We start from the raw sequence: 10,720 nt of genomic DNA, 5'->3' as shown, positions 1-10,720 counted from the left end.
CTAATTGCCATCTGGGGGGGGAAGGAAGGTCCTCAGGATGGAAATTTTAAAAAATGACAAGCACAGAGGAGAGGCAGAAGAGAACATCATTTAATATTTTGAATACTCATTGTATTAACCTGGATTCTCCAAAGAAACAGAACCAACAGGGGAGTAAACAGAAAGATGGATAGATTTTCACAAATGGAGATTTGTTATAAGGAATTGGCTCATGTAATTGTGGAGGCTGAGACATCCCACAGTCTGCCGTCCACAAGCTGGAGACCCAGGAAAGTGAGTGTGCACATTTTTGGTGTGAGTTTGAAGCCCTGAGAACCAACAATGCTAATGGTGGAAGGCCCAGTCCAAGGGTAGAAGGCCAAGGTCTCAGCTCAACAGTCAAGCAGAGAGAAGGAAAGAATTCAGTCTTCCTCCACCATTTTGTTCTATCCAGGTCCTGGTTCTATCCAGGATGAGGCCCACCCACGTGAGGAAGCATGATTTGCTCTATTCAGTCCACCAATTCAAACGTGAATCTCATCTGGTAACACCCTCACAGACACACCCAGAAAGGATATTTAACCATCTATCTGGGCATCCCATGACCCAGTCAAATTGACATATAAAATTAATCGTAAATAAAAGCTTGTTTATGGAGCACATGCCACTCCCTGCCTCCCTGATGCTTTGGGGACAAGGACCTCTGTGCACATTGCAAGCTGTTTTCCTTTCCTTCCTTTTTTCATTGCTCTTCTGTTCAGAATGGTCCTTTCTCACCTTCATATCTGGCTAAGTCCTACTCATATATTATGACTCGGTTTAAGCAACCTCTCAGGATGTGTTAGGAGCCATTCCTGGGTGCTGCCATAATAACCCCGGCTCCTACCCACCCTACAATGCTCCCATAATAACTCTGTGCACTGACCACCACCCTTACACCATTGACTCCTTATGTATCTACCACTCCCCCATTACTTGGAGTACTTTTTGAGGCCAAGAGCTTCATTTCTGTATTCTCAATGCCATCATCTAGATTCTAGGACAGTGCCTAGCAAATAGTAGATGCTCAATCAATGTATGCTGGGTGAGTAAATGATTGATTAAATGAATGAATATGCAATGTGCATAGCACAGAATGCTACTATATCCACTCCATTTTATTTTCTCAAAGCTTTCACATTGCCCTTAAGTGATATCTGGGCACTGCTCCTTGGGCCTATAATTTCCTACTCTTAAAGCTGGTGGGGAAGCCCACCACACTCAGGAGCAAGAATTCCGTATCACTCCATTTTTCTAACTCAAAATAATCTAGCTTTGACAGCTCTCCAGAGTGGTGAGAAATTCAATCTCAGTCACATTTTGGGGTGTCAAAGTATAATTTTCAAAATTCTAAAAATGCAACTTTCGTATAAATATATAAGGAGCATGTGTCAAAAGATTTACATAATTCATTAATGAGGTAAGGCAGGTTCAAAAAGTTGGCTAAAAAGATGACACAAGAAAATGATATATATAGAGTCAGTGATAAAAAGAGAACAGGGGAATAAGAATGCTAAATTAGATATAAAACGAGCTAATGCCCTACAAAGCAATAAAATCATCATTCTTGGGGTTACCTTCTCTACCAAATAGAAACATTTGCATTTCAATTGGGCAAAAATTATTCACCTGCTTTCAGTTTTCTATAACAACTAATTCTATAAATGTGGGGCCTGAATGACCATAAATAGTAAGCTCAACAAAGTTACCTTTCCCTAGAAGTGAACTTTATTCTGGAAACAATTCTACCAATAAAGAGGTTTAATGAGAAAGAGGTAAGAGAAGCTCCGGGATTTATTTATGCATTGAAGACAAATGTGAAAATGAGACTAAATTAGATTTAGGCACAGCGTGTATATGTGGCAGGGGAGCATGTCCAGAGCAATGTGACCTAGCAAAGAAGAGACAAGAAAGGAACATGGTAACAGTGACGCTAGAGCCAGCACATACGCCAAAAAGCAGCAAAAGAGCTGGCGTTTTCAGACAGTGATCTGATTAAAAGACTAACAACTTATATTGGCCAAATATCCAAAATGGGCTCAGTAAAATAAGAGTCCGTTGAGAGTTTAGGACAGTAGCTAGATTCCCACCTGCAACCTCCAGGGTTTACCACTAAGAGAACTGTTACACAGAGAAAACTCTAAATATGAAATAAAACAAAGTTTCTACTCCTTGCCCCTCACATGGCTCCCCCAAATATGAAAGACGGGCCCTGCAGAACAGACTTGGAGTCTCTGACTCACCTGCTCCTGTGGGCAGAGAAGCTAGCAGAGTGCTAAGTGGCCACACAGAAGTGGAAAATTCGAGAGCTCTGAAGACTGAAAATTTGGTGACAAAACTTGACCTGAACTGATGGAAAGTGCTTATAGCTTTTATTAGTCCCCCTCAGTGTGACTATCATATACTTCACTGCAGAAATATTAGTATGTTTGTTAATGGGGTACTTCTGCTGGCCCCGCTGGTCCATGTTACCTTTCTAAACACCAAAAAATTCTGAAGGTTGTGGTCCTGTACCACATCAGAGATGACCAACGTTAACATTTTGGTAACTAATCTGAATTTTTATTTCCCTATGATTGGATCTTTAGAAAGTTGTTTTCAAATTTTTAAAAAAAGATGTGCAAGGATTATTTCCCTATGATAAATTCCTCACCATAGAACCAAAGTGAAGGGATATGCATGTTTTAAGCCTCTCGAACATGTTGCCAAATTACTTTCCAGAATTGTTGGCCAATATTTAAGAAAGGCTATCTCAGCTCAACTCGTGCACATTGAGTATTATTGCTACAACGTTATTTTTTATTTATAGAAAACCAGCACTTGCGCATGATAAAGAATTCAAGTGGTACAAAAATGTATACACACTTGCTGCCAGCTTTCAATTTCTTTCCCCAAGGGGAAGGAGGAGGAGAAAGAGGAAGTTAACCATGTTCCCCATATTTTCTTTAACTCTCTCTGGGCATTTGCCGCTGCCTCCACTAACACACTCCAGCCCTGTGCCTTCAGAGGCCAAGTGAGGATAATGACTTTCACTATATTCCACTCCCCCAGATTTGTCTTTCCCTCTGCTGTTTAATTTCCGGACTTTACTAAAGTTTACTATTCTAAAGGCAGTTAAAAATTCCCTTTCTACTACCTATTTTCTTATTCTAGCAGGATTTGACATCCTCTAGGTATTAGTCCCTTAGTCCTGGCTGAGAAACAAGATGAAAGGAAGATCAAATTCTGTAAACGTCATTAGATCTCCGACTACTGGCGTGACCTGCTAGATCTTACCCAAACCAAATAGATACAGGCATATTGAGAAGACGCCTGCTGCAAGAAAAGTCCCCTCTGGCTCTAACAAAGTCTGTCCCTTTAAAGTCCTGACCCCAGGAATGATTCTCTATCTCCATCCCAGACCAGATCTCTCGGGGTTGGGGCACAGAAGAGAGATACACTCCTATCTATGTTGGTGCCCATGAGTACTACACGATTGGACTGAGAGTGAACAAATCCCCAATGGAAGCCATGGTGAGGGGGAGGGTAAAGGTGTTCTGAATAGGCCTGGACAAGAGTTGTCCACCATGACAGCCATTGGCTGTGTCCACACTGGTCCTCATCCTCTGGCAAATTTATCCACCTGAACCTTCAGAGATTAGGTCAGACAGGAAAGGAAAGTGAACAACCCCGTGTGGATTTATTGTAATTCCGCTAGGTAGGTCCGATCTATTCATGTTGGATGACATGTTTCCCGACACCCATGCTGAGGTCACAGAGAGGACCCTGCCCAGGAGAGCAAAACCCTGTCGTGGGGTTCCTTTTAAAGCTCTTTCCCTTTTAATCATAATTGCCACTACACTAAGTCCCATTCTACGGAAAAAATAGACTCCAGATCACGCAGCAGTTTCTGTCTGAACTAAGTTTGTAAGCTGCAGACCTTGTGGGGAGAACCCGCCAGGCTGCACAAATTTCCCTGTGAGATTTAAACCGCCAGCTCCAGAGGAGGAAGTAAAGTATGGGCGGACCGGAAGGGGCGGGGTCTCGGGCACCGCCTCCGCTCCCTGCCCTGGCTCCTGCCTCCTGACTTCCGGCTCTTGCCCCCAAGCCCCAGGGTTCTGGTGCTGCTGTTGTCCCCAGGCCTCTCTGCCCAGAGCGCCGCCATCCACGATAGCTCTGTTCCTTCTCTCTCCCCATCCAAACCCCAGACCCGAGACTCTGCCCCTCTAGACTTCTCAGGTTCATACCCCACCCCTGGCCCTTGTTTCTGCCTGGTCTCTAAGACCAGTAACTCTTACTGCCTGAGACTTCTTTTCTCATTTACCAACGAAGGTATTAATAATAAGACCATTGGCCTCACTACACTATTCAGAGTTCTCCCTCGTAAAGACAAAAACAAAACAAAACAAAAAAAGACTTCTAACCCGTGAAAGTCATCAAATCACACTTCCATTTCCTAATCTTCCATAGACTTCATGTGTCTGATAATATGTTTTCAAGTATTATGTTTTTCAGGGATATATCGGTCATATACCTGGGTTTTGACTGTACAAAGTAAGATTTCATTGCTAAAATTACAATTTTTTAAAGTGCTTTCATCTTTATTCTTAATGTATAGTGAAATTATCATTTGATAACAATTCCTTATGTATCTTAGCATAATTACTCTTAGGCTTCATGCCTATAAGTACAGACTAATTTGCATCATCAAGTGATACAGTATTTTAATAGACACCCAGGTAGACTATCCTGAGATCTATCCATAGATGTTTATATTTTATGAAAGTCTATAGTAATAAATGATATGAGATTCGGCTTATAGCCACATCCCTTTGCAATATTTTCTAGATTTTTTCCTTGCAAATTATTTTGTATGCTTACGCTATAACTCCAGTCAGAGTTGTTCCATAGTCTGAAAAACATCTACACTGGACAAGTATACTATTAGATGTATCAATATTGGCGTTGGGGCTTTCCTTTGGGCAAACAATTTGCAAATTGTAACTGGAGGGTGTCTACTGAACAGTTATGCCCTTCTTAATTAGAAACAACGAATGAAAAAACTGAATAAGAGTGTTGCCACCACGATGTGGACCCAGGTAAAGGGACTAGAAATACAGACTGAGGCTACCTTGAAATGAACTGAAATTATCTGACCAGAAAACCAAGTGGGAAAAGGCCAAGACATTGTTAATGCTGCACCCAGTAACAGAAGATGGGCTCAGCCCACCTGGACATTCCAACCCAGACCCTGCGATCCTGACAGATTCCTGAGGCATGGGAATAAAAGGGGACCTCCTCCAGCCCCCACCCCTGCACCTATTTCTGCAAGGTTGGCCAACAGAGGCCCAGTTCACACTGCTGCTTCTCACTGATGCTGCACAGAAGAGTCTCTATGGGAAACCAACAGAGACATCTGCTCCTTTCTGAAAGTTCTAGGGTCTACCACTTCTACCCCCAACCAAATATAGACAATTCCCTGTCCCTGGCTGGATCTGGCCCCCTGGGCTGTTTCATGGAGCTATTTAAATGAAGCAAATAACCAAGCTGCTTTCACAAGGTCAAAGAACACATTGGGCTCATGCAGAGACCCAGACAACTCCTAATAAAATCAGCATGGACCATGACACAGACCTGTTCATTTTAATTCCTGATCTGCTCCCAACTGTGAGACCTTAGGCAAATTGCTTAACTTCTCTGAGGCTCCCATTTCTCCATCTGTAAAATGCAGATAATACCGAAAGGGAATGTGGTGGGCATACTGAATGGATGCACAAAAGAAAAGTATTATGAAAACACCAAGTACAATTATCAGTCTGGCAATATGTTGATGCTAGCCTTGAACAGTTTGTATTACTTTCTAAAAATAAAAAAGGCTGCTGAGAAAATTTTATGAAAATTCATCTTTCTACTTGTATAATTTTCATAAAAACTCTGGAAGTGTTAGCATGTAAACAATGCCAGATATTCATTTCCTTTATAAATATCTATAATTGAAATCAGCTTTACAAAACAGAACAAACCCGAGTAAATTATATGCATGTGATTAATTACAAAATTTTTGTCTCATTAACAAAAACTTATGTAAATCTGAATTAGGAATGTTAGGAGCATTCTTGAACTTTTTGATCCATTTCCTCAAGCTTAATTCCAAAAATTCTAAGGACCATACCACTGCTCCCACTCCCTAAACTAAATCCAACTAAAGAGAGAGAGTGGGGAATGAGTCTAAACCCAAGCCTTGGGGATGCCCAGGCTTAAGAAACTGGGGGAAGAGTGCTCAAAGTCATTGGTCATCAAAGAAATAAAAATTAAAACTACTAGAAGGACTAAAATTAAAAGAATCGAAAACACCAAATGTTGGTGAGGATGTGAAACAATGAGAACTTTCACACATGGCTGGTGAGAGTGTAAAATGGTACAACAATTTTGGAAAGATTCGTTTCTGATGCAGTTGAACATACACCTACCTTATGACTCAGCACTTATACTTCCAGGTATTTGCCCAAGAGAAATGGGAATGTATATCCACAAAAAGACTTGTACAGGAATATTTATAGCAGCTGTAGTCATAATAGTCAACTGGAAACAACTCAAATTCAGGGAAATGGATAAACAAGCTACGGTATATTTATAACATGGACTACTACTCAGCAATAAAGAAAAGTCTGCTGATACATAATGGATTAATCTCACAGACATTATGCTGAGCAACAGAAGCCAACTATGAAAGAGCACATATTGTGTGAGTCTATGTATAAGAAGTTCTACAAAAGACACCACTGTCCACAGTGAAAAGACTTCAGAAAAGTGTTTGGCTCTGGGGAAATTGACTAAGAAGGTAACTTTCTGGGTGATGGAAATGTTTTATGCCTTAATAGGAGTGTGTGTTCATTATAAATCCTAGTGCTCTCATTTTATTCAGTGAAATATAATAAAATCCTACAATCCTGTAGGGTGACTATAGTTAACAATAATATACAGTTTCAAGTAGCTAGAAGGATAATAATGAATGTTTCCAATTCAAAGAAATAGATGCTTGAGACGATAGATACTAATTTTCCTGATCTGATCATTGTACATTATATGTATCGAAACATCCCTGTGTACCCTATGAATATGTACAATTATTTGTCAATTAAAAAATGTTTAACATATCAAATTGTGCACTTACAACTTATACATTTTCCTATATATAAATTTTACCTTAAAAGTAACTGGAAAAAAAAATGTGCGCTCCAGTTAGTAGGCTTGCTTTTCTAAGCAGCATGGGTTAGCAATTCTGAAACTAGTTTCTGTGTGTGTCAGGCTTGAGCAAATGAGTAAATACATTAATATTGAGGGAAATAAGAGCTGGATTTCTTACTGTCAGAGAAGTGAGTTCAAATATGAAAAAAGGGGAGATTAGAGTGTTCTCTGATGTTATGGATTAGAATTGGAGGTATCAGTTTGAACTCATGCTTTTTAATACATAGATGACTAGGCAGAGAAATGTTTCCTAGCTCTGTCCACTGAGATCACCTAGAAGCAATGACCTGTAGCAGTGTGTGACAGTATTTAGAAACCAAGACCTAAAAGCAGATCTTGATTTCTGAATACCTTTCTCCACTAAAATAAACTACATCTCCTTGAAGAAAAGTCTTGGATTCCAGGACTGGGGCATGAAAAATCCAAGATGAGTTTGGAACATCTTGATGCACCAGAAACTAAGGAGATGCTCAACGAGAAGTGAGGAAAATTCAAAGGGACCCAGGATCAGCTTGAAGGAACTTCCACTGACCAAATCTGGGACAGTTTGAACATCAATAATAATACATTATATTTCAGTGAATAAAATGAGAATCCATGAGATCACAGTGTTATAAATACATACTAACACACACACACACACACACACACACACACACACACAGAGTAAAGGAGAAGAGAAAGCTCTTCCTTGTAGAAAAATGTCAACTAATAAATATAGAAGGAATGATGGAACTAAAAGATCATCAGTGGATGCTAAAACTAGTTTGACAAGGGTGAAAGTTTGATGAGAAATAGAATATTCACATAGTCTCAAAGTGTTTTCCCATAAATCACATATTACTTATAAAGGGAAAACAGTAACATGGTGAAGAAATTTGACAGACACCACCTGTTCCAGTTGGTATGTCTACATAACAAATTACCCCAACACTTGGCGCCATTCCACAACCATTTATTATGCTCATGGATTCTACAGGTCAGGAGTTTGGACAGGGAACATCAAGGATGACCACTCTGCTCCATGATGTCAGGGGCCGTAGTTGAAAAAGTCAAAGGCTAAAAGCTGAAATCATCTGGAGATTCCTTTACTCACACACCTGCAGTTAATGCTGACTGCGGCCAAGGGCCTCAGTTCTCCCTGTGGCTAGCTTGGGCTTCCCAACAGCATGGTACCTGCCTGGGCTCACCATTATACAGCTAGTATTTTCCACTTTCTAATTAATAAATAACTTACAGGGAGATAGTCTGAGATTATGTGAATGTCCCATCTCTTGATCATGTTTCTGTACACCAATTTTAGCATCCACTGATGATTTTTTGCCTGCAACAATCATCATTATGGTATTGTTGCAAACTCTTTTTTAAAAGGCCAATTTACTACACAGTCATTTACATTTCTTCAAAAAATCCAAACTCCAAACAGAGCCATTCTTGAAAGCACAGAATCCATTAATTTAGCTCACAAGTTTGGTCTTTAAAAGGCCCCTTGTTTTACCAACTTGCTAATCAGGATAGGTTTTTTAAAAAGATATTTCATTATACTTTTAATTGTATGTCTATGATTGTAGACTGAGCTCAAGTACCTTTCCATGTTTGAATCAGTTGCATTTCCTTTATTTAACATATTAAGTAATTAAGGAATAAAGAAATATATTAAGGGAAATAGCCCTTTACAGTTATACAAGTTGTAAGGTCTTTACCAGTTTTGTGTTTGCCTTTTTTCTTTTCTTTTTTCCTTTTTTATTTTTTAGAGACAAGGTCTCACTCTGTAGCCTAGGCTGCTGTGCAGTGGTGCTATCATAGTTCACTGTAACTTGGAACTCTGGGGCATAAGAGATCCTCCTGCTTCAGCTTCCCCTGTAGCTGGGGCTATAGGCATGAACCACCACAACCAACTAATGTTTTTTTTTCGTAAAGACAGGTTCTCACTATGTTTCCCAGGCTGGTCTTGAACTCCTAGCCTCAAGCAATCCTCCTGCCTCAGCCTCCCAAAGTGCCAGGATTATAGGCATGAGCCACTGTGCCTAGTCCTTTCTTCCTTTAATTTTGACTCAGTATTCTTTTTGTAATGCACAACTTTTTGGTTATTTATGTATGGAAAATAGTGTGGGAGATTCCTCAAAGAGCTAAAAGCAGACCTACCATTTGATCTACCACCATTAGGTATCTACCCAAAGGAACAGAAGACTTTTCATCAAAAAGACACCTGCACTCGAATGTTTATTGCAGCACAATTCACAATTGCAAAGATGTGGAATGAACCAAAGTGCCCATCGATTCATGAGTGGATTAATAAAATGTGGTATATGTATATAATGGAGTACTACTCAGCCATAAAAAAAATGGATTAATACCTTTTGCAACAATCTGGATGGAACTAGAGACCATCCTCCTAAGTGAAGTATTTCAAGAATAGAAAAACAAACACCACATTTACTCACTATTGAATTGGAACTAACCAATTTAATAAGCACATATGTGCACAGAGGGAAGTAAAACTCAGTGGAAATCAACCAGGGGGAATGGGGGAGGGGGAGAGGGGCAAAAACCTACCTAATGGGTACAATGAACAATATTTGGGTGGTGAGCACACCTATAGCCAGGACTCAAGCATTATAAAAGTGATCCATGTAACCTAAAACATTTGTACACCCTTAATATTTTGAAATTAAAAAAAAACAATAAAAGAATATACCAATTGTGTGTGTATGTGTCATGGTTTCTTAGAAGAGCCTTCCCCATTCTATTATTTGTTAAATCTCTCATTTTTTATACTACTTTTATGATTTCATTTTTTCATGTTTATATTTGATCCATCTAAAAGTTATTTTAGTGTAAGGAATTAGAGATCCAACTTTTTTTTCATATGATGATCCGCCTGTCTCAACACCATTAAATGAATAGTCCACATTTTCCCTATAGATACACCTTATATCTTACACAAAATTCTCATATATATTTGGTTTGACTTCTAGTCTGTATTCTTGATCTAATCATGCATTTTTACCATGTTGTTTTAATTATTATAGATTTATAAGATGTTTCAATATGTGGTAGGACTAGTTCCTCCTCATTACTCATTTTTTTCCTTCACGATTTTTCTCTCCGAGAATATGCTTGCTTGTTTTTCCGCATGAATTTTAGATTCACTTTACATGCTTAAAAACTTCTGGATTCCCTTAGAAAGACTTGATGTCTTTACAATATTGAGTCTTCCCAAGTGTGGAAGCTCAAACATACATCCTTCCATTGTTTAAGGCTTCTTTTGTGCCCCCTTTCTTTTCTGTATCTTAAAATAGCATTTTTTTTATTTCAGCATATTATGGGGGTACAGATGTTTAGGTTACGTATGTTGCCCTTGCCCCCCCTCCCCGCCTAAGTCCAAGTTTCAAATATGTCCACCCTTCGGGTCGTGCGCATTGCACTCTTTGTGTATGCAAATACCCGTCCCCTCCTCCCTCCTCCCCCTCCC

This window comes from Propithecus coquereli, unplaced genomic scaffold, assembly GCF_000956105.1.
Source record: "Propithecus coquereli isolate 6110/MARCELLA unplaced genomic scaffold, Pcoq_1.0 Scaffold57, whole genome shotgun sequence".
Lineage (NCBI taxonomy): Eukaryota > Metazoa > Chordata > Mammalia > Primates > Indriidae > Propithecus > Propithecus coquereli.
This window is presented reverse-complemented; position numbering follows the sequence as displayed.